Below are 6,112 nucleotides of genomic sequence, written 5' to 3'. Positions count from 1 at the left end.
GGAATCAGGATTTTAGTTTGAGACACATTGTGTTTGAGACTTTTTAAATTTTGTGAATAAGTGTTTTTAATAACTGCAAGAATTCCTCGATACTCTGAACTGTTTAATGCTGTGTTAGAATATAGCTTAATACCTCAGAAATCACATGTAAGAATTATTGTCCAGGAAAATTTCAGAGTGGTTACTTAACAGTTACTTTCTATTGTTCTTTTGTAGTAGATACTAAATCACCACAAGATACATACTCTATGGTCTCATAACAAAGCTAGAAAATATTTCACTCTTTCAACATTTTTTCTTTTAATTTTGCATAGTTGTCAGCAAAAAAGAGTCTCACTTTTATTATGATTAGGCATTATAACAATATATTTCATCATATTTTCAAATTACATCAGATTCATAGTGTCACTTATAGAAGTTCTGTCTCACCTTAATTTTCATCAGTGTCTCATCTCGAGCTTTATGAAAAGAATGGCCACCATGATGTGCTCTTCTCTGAAAGCTTTTCCCCTAAATATAATTTCCATTTTTTTTTTTTTTGAAATGTTTTCAGGTTGTTGCAGGGAAGAGGCAGCCAGACTCTTGTTCAGGAAAATCAGCATTTTCTAAATAATCCCAGAAAAAAAACACAATCTTGGAAGCAAGATGGAAGATTCCCCTCATCCAAAATGAATACTGCTATAGTGAGAGGGACAATTTCTGAAATTTACAGGCAGAGAAACATTAGCCTCTTTGGAGGCTTCAATTCACCAGGGCAATCTTATGTCGCGTCCTACAAAGGGCCCATAAATTTCAGTGATAATCACTTCCAGCCAACCTAAAATCATTGGCATCTGAATGACTGACAAGAGCAGTGAAAACTCTTCAAACCAAAGACAATCCCTTGAATCATTAATTTGAGTATTATTTTGTTACTTATCATGGCTCACTACATATTCACTACAGAGTATTGTTAATTCTTAGAAATACAAGGAATACTAATAGTGCTATTACTTATATAGATAGCTACTGTTTGTTGAGCATGCATTAACTGACAGAAACTGTAATAAATGCTTTATTTTTATTTCATTCAATTTAAAACTACTCTATGGGACAGAATTTTTATTCCCACATTTTGGAAATAAAATAAAACTTAGAGGAGAAAGTCATGGTAGATCTGGGACAAAGTCAGGTTTATCTGATTCTAGACACAATACTCTTAAACACTACACAATGCTGTCTACTGTTTGTTGTGCTGAAGCTGATGATATTTAAACTTAACAAAGTAGATGTTATCATTTCCATTTGACAAATTTGAAGTCTTTGCCTTGAGGAGATTAAAAATTTAAGATAGTAAGTTGCAGAACTAGGATTCAAACACAGTGTCTGTATTCTTTTTTACTTTGTTGTGCTGCTGAACCTTCCAATATTTTCAGATAATCTTATAAAATCAATTCATAAGAAATGTAATAAATCAAAGCAAAAGCCACCCTAGGAAGCAGAGTGGTTGCCAGTATACAAGTTGGCCACCATGAAAAATCTTGGTGCTGTTAATACTTCAAACCCAACTATGTAGCTCCCATGGCAGCCAAGCCCTAATGATGGTAGCAGATGTATTGGGTTATTATAAATTGGCACTATGAGATATTTTAATCATGCAACAAGCTCCTCTTGCTCTGACTTGTTGCTCACCAAGCAACATTCTGATTTTAATTTGATTTCTCGTGTGGCTTTACTATGAAAATACTGATTCCTCTGGTCTCTTTGACAATTGTATTTCTCATTTTAATTTAACTACTCAGCAACTTAGTAAACAGATAAGTTTCCTTGTGAATTTGGTAATTTAAGTCTTCTACAGTCAGTAACTAATTAACCAACTGCTGGAGATATACTCTAGTGATCAGACGCTGAGATACAGGGACTTCACAAAAGCAATGCCATCATGTAATTCATTGTAAAGAGGCCACCCCCAAGGCATACTGTTTGTGAAGCTACTAACTCATTGTGATCCCAAAACTATAGCAAAGACAAATAAGTGGCTCATTTTGATCACTATGACTGTACATACATGAGTAAATATACCTCCTTTTTAAGTAGTTTTTTAATAACTTTATTGAAATATAATAAACAATGAGTTGCTCATATTTACAGTATGCAATTCAATGAGTATTTGTCATATAGTAATATATTAGTTTCAGTTGTACAGCATAGTGATTAGAGATCTATATAACTCACAAAGTGATCACCCTACTAAATCTAGTATTCTTCCCCCTTACATATTTATTACAATATTATTAATTATATTTCTTATGCTATATTTTATATCTCCATGACTATTTTGTAAATATCCTTTTATACTTCTTAACTCCTTTGCCCTTTTTTACCAACCTCCCCTCCAAACTCCTCTCTCATTTAGTAGCCCTCAAAATATTCTCTATATCTATGAGTTTGTCTCCAGTTTGGTTGTCATTGTTGTTTATTTTGTTCTTTAGATTCCACATGTATGTGAAATCATGTGGCATTTGTCTTTATTTGACTTACTCCATTCACCACAATATCCTCTAGGTCCATCATGCAATATCTTTTTCCATCCCTTTACTTTTATTTATTTATTTATTTCATTTTATTTTTTAAAGCCAATAGCACCTGGTATTCTTAGGTGGTCTCCCAATCAAGTACTAACCAGGTCCGACCCTGCTTAGCTTCCGAGATCAGACAAGATCCGGCATGTTCAAGGTGGCATGGCCATAGACTCCTTCCCCTTACTTTTAGTCTGTGTGTGTCTTTTAATCCGAAGTGAGTCTCTCGTAGGCAGCACATGTAAGGGTCTTGTTTTCTTATCTATTCAGCCACTCTATCTTTTGGTTGGAGCACTTAATTCTTTTTCATTTGAGGTACCTATTGATAGATATATAGTTATTGCCACTCTTTATTCACGTTTTTGATAGAATTGTTTCTTCTTCTTAAAGAAGTCCCTCCAACATTTCCTGTAATACTGGCTTGGTGATAATGAACTCCTCTAGCTTTTTCTTGTCTGGGAAGATCTTTATTTGTTCTTCAACTCTGAATGATAGCTTTGCTGGATAAAGTAACCTTGGTTATAGATCCTGGGTTTCATCATTTTGAATATTTTGTGCCAAGCTCTTCTGGCCTGCAGATTTCTTTTGAGAAATTAGCTGCCAGTCTTATGGGTGGGTACTCCCTTGCAGATAACTAACTACTTTTCTCTTGCTGCTTTAAAAATTCTCTCTTTGTAGTTAACCTTTCGCATTTTAGTTATGATTTGTCTTGATGTGTGCCTCTTTGGGTTCATCTTTTTTGGGACTCTGAGCTTTCTGGCGTTGTATGTCTATTTCCTTCACCAGATTAGGAAAGTTTTTCTTCATTATTTCTTCAAATAGGTTTTCAACTTCTTGTTCTCTCTCTTCTCCTTCTGGTAGCCCTATGATGTGAATGTTGTTACATTTGATGTTGTCCCATAGGCTTAAATTATCTTCATTATTTTGGATTCTTTTTCTTATTACTGTTCTGATTGGGCATCCTCCACTACCCCATCCCTTATATTGGTGATTTGATCCTCTGTTTCATCCACTCTTGTTGATTCACTCTGATATACTCTTCATCTCAGATATTGTATTCTTCATTTCTGACTGGTTCCCTTTTGTAATTTTAAACTCTATTTTTATGGCATTTTTTTTTTATCTCTTTGTTAAAGTTCTTACTGAATTCACCTACTCTTCCCCTAAGCTCACTGAGTATCCTTATAAACAATGTTTTGAACTCTGCATCTGGTGGATTGTTTGACTCCATTTTTCCTGTTCTGTTCTTTTATATAGGTCATGCTTCTTTGTCTCCTCATTTTGGCTGCCTTTCTGTGTCTGTTTCTATGTACCAAGCAAAGCTCCTAAGTCTCCTGGCCTTATTAGCATGGCCTTGTATAGTAGGTGTCCAGTGGCACACTCCTGAGAGGGGTCCAGCTGCAGGCCAAGTTCATCCTCAGCCTATGCTCCTCCAGAGACATCTGATAAGATTCAGTAAGCAATCCCCAGATGCTGTGCTTATAATTGCCTCAAGAGATCATGCCAGAAACTGAGGCCAGGTGCCACAAGTGCAGGGTTTGGAGCTGCTCAACAAGGGGCACAGGGCATGCCAAGACAACAGTGTATATGGTTTGGGTAGGACCAAGAGTTGAGAGTGGTAGAGTTTCAGGGAATCCTCTGGGAGGAGCAACCTCTGTTATCCAGTTTGATGCTGTCTCAGCTATGGCCGCACTGCCTCCACATGCTAGGAGAGAAAAAGACTCAATGGAGGAACAATAGATTCTGCCAGCACTTCTGCCCAGGAGAAAGCCTTGCCTCTGGCCCTTGCTCTGACCACTTAGTGTTCCCCTATAAGTCCCTGGTGTCCCCCCATCAGCTGACCCAGCGCTGGTGCTCAGAGCTAGAGAGTCCGTCACCAGGAAAATCTAGTTGCAGTCATGACACCTTTAAAAAGAACTTCTGCATCTGCCAGCTGCAGCTGCCAAAGCCTCTGTCTCACTTAGCCACTGAGGACCAGAGAGCCTCACATCTCCACCTCTTCCTACCTCCTAGTAGGAATTTCTTATTTCTTATTTCTCTCCCTAGTTGTAGGGCTTCTGTTCATACAGACCCCCAGTGACTCTGCTTGCTTTTATTGCTGTTTTTGTCACAACTCTGGTGTGATCACAAGAGATGTACAAAGCCTCTGCCATCTATGCTATCTTGCCTGGTCCCTTGAATATATCTGCTTTTTAATTTCTCTAACCAAAATTTTAGTGTTCTAAGGCCAATAATAAAATGTTACATTTAGATTCCCAAATATAAGTTTAATTTTGGTTATTCACATATGATTATTTATAGTAAATATATATTGTCTGATATAATTCATAAGCTATTGTTCTTCTTTAAATTTGTTTATTATGTTAGATATATCTCTCCATATCATGGTACATGTTTTCTGTCTGGTGATTAGCTATGGCTTATATTACCTTTTTTTTTTCCATTTTGTTCTGAAAATTAAGGGAAAATGATCATGCTGTTTGTATACTGTAGCCTTCCTGGCAATATATCACAACTGATCTGTATTTTTTCAAGTAGAATAGGTTCTAGCATAAGGTAATCCATTTCATAAAGACTAGATTCATAAAGAATCCAAAAATTAATGCCCACTTGTTCCAAACTGTCAAATAGGAAAGGATTAAACTTTAATCAAAAGAAATATCATTCAGTACCATTATTAAGTGAAATAATTTCACTCTGCACTGCTGGTGCTTTCTTTATAAACCAGGCCAGGTGCCACAATTTGTGTTAATTTGATGCTCTACTAAGTGTTTTGAAAAATTTAAAATATTTGCCAACCTCATCTTTCTGCAGCAAAACTGTTAATACACTGAATATTTTTTTTCACTAATTAAAGTTATAATTACAGAAAGATAACACTCAATCTGTAATCTGGAAAGACCAATTCATTAGAAGTATGTCTAAGAGTACTATCTACTTTCTTAGGCTTGTTTTTCTAAATTCTTATTAGGACAAGATGCTACATATCAATGGCAATGCACCAAATAAAGCATCTTCATATTCATAATGAAGCCACAGTGACTTCTAAAATACTGGAGAAAAACTCCCTAACATGTTAAAAAAAAATATGTGCTTTTTGAGGGTGATTCTAACTATGTTAAGAATGCTTTATATCAAGTTACCATATGTCACTTTAAAAGGTGAAATTTTAACTAGATAAAAAATGAGGAAAAAAGATTTTGGGTAAGTATAAGAAATCTTGAAGAACTTATAAAGCATAGTTGTCTAAAAATTCTAAACTCCCTCTGCAAAGTTTAAAATTGCCATATCACAGAAAACAAAGCACAAGAAAAAAAATAATAATTGCAAGAAATGTAATTAAGAGATAATTGTAAAGCAGAAAAATGTCAGTTTTCTCTCGGTCAATGTGGGCACTCTTACTCTAAACATTCAGGTTTAAGGAATTCTTGTGGGCATAGATGTCGATGGTTTTTGTGTATATAATAGAGTTCCATGTCATTCAATCCAAATATTTTTTTTTTTCATTTTGTAAAGATTAATTCTTTTGGAAAAAAGCCTCCATATTGGTCTTT

The 6,112-nt window shown here is 35.3% G+C and overlaps 1 pseudogene; it reads right to left on the bottom strand.

The window, feature by feature from the left end:
• Window positions 1-2,613: 2,613 nt before the first annotated feature.
• On the bottom strand, window positions 2,614-2,732 carry LOC120613872 (uncharacterized; annotated as a pseudogene).
• Window positions 2,733-6,112: the final 3,380 nt, after the last annotated feature.

This window comes from Pteropus medius, unplaced genomic scaffold (assembly GCF_902729225.1).
Source record: "Pteropus medius unplaced genomic scaffold, Ma_sr-lr_union100, whole genome shotgun sequence".
Classification (NCBI taxonomy): Eukaryota; Metazoa; Chordata; class Mammalia; order Chiroptera; family Pteropodidae; genus Pteropus; species Pteropus medius.
The sequence above is the reverse complement of the archived record's forward strand: the minus strand, read 5'-3'. Positions and strand labels throughout refer to the sequence as shown.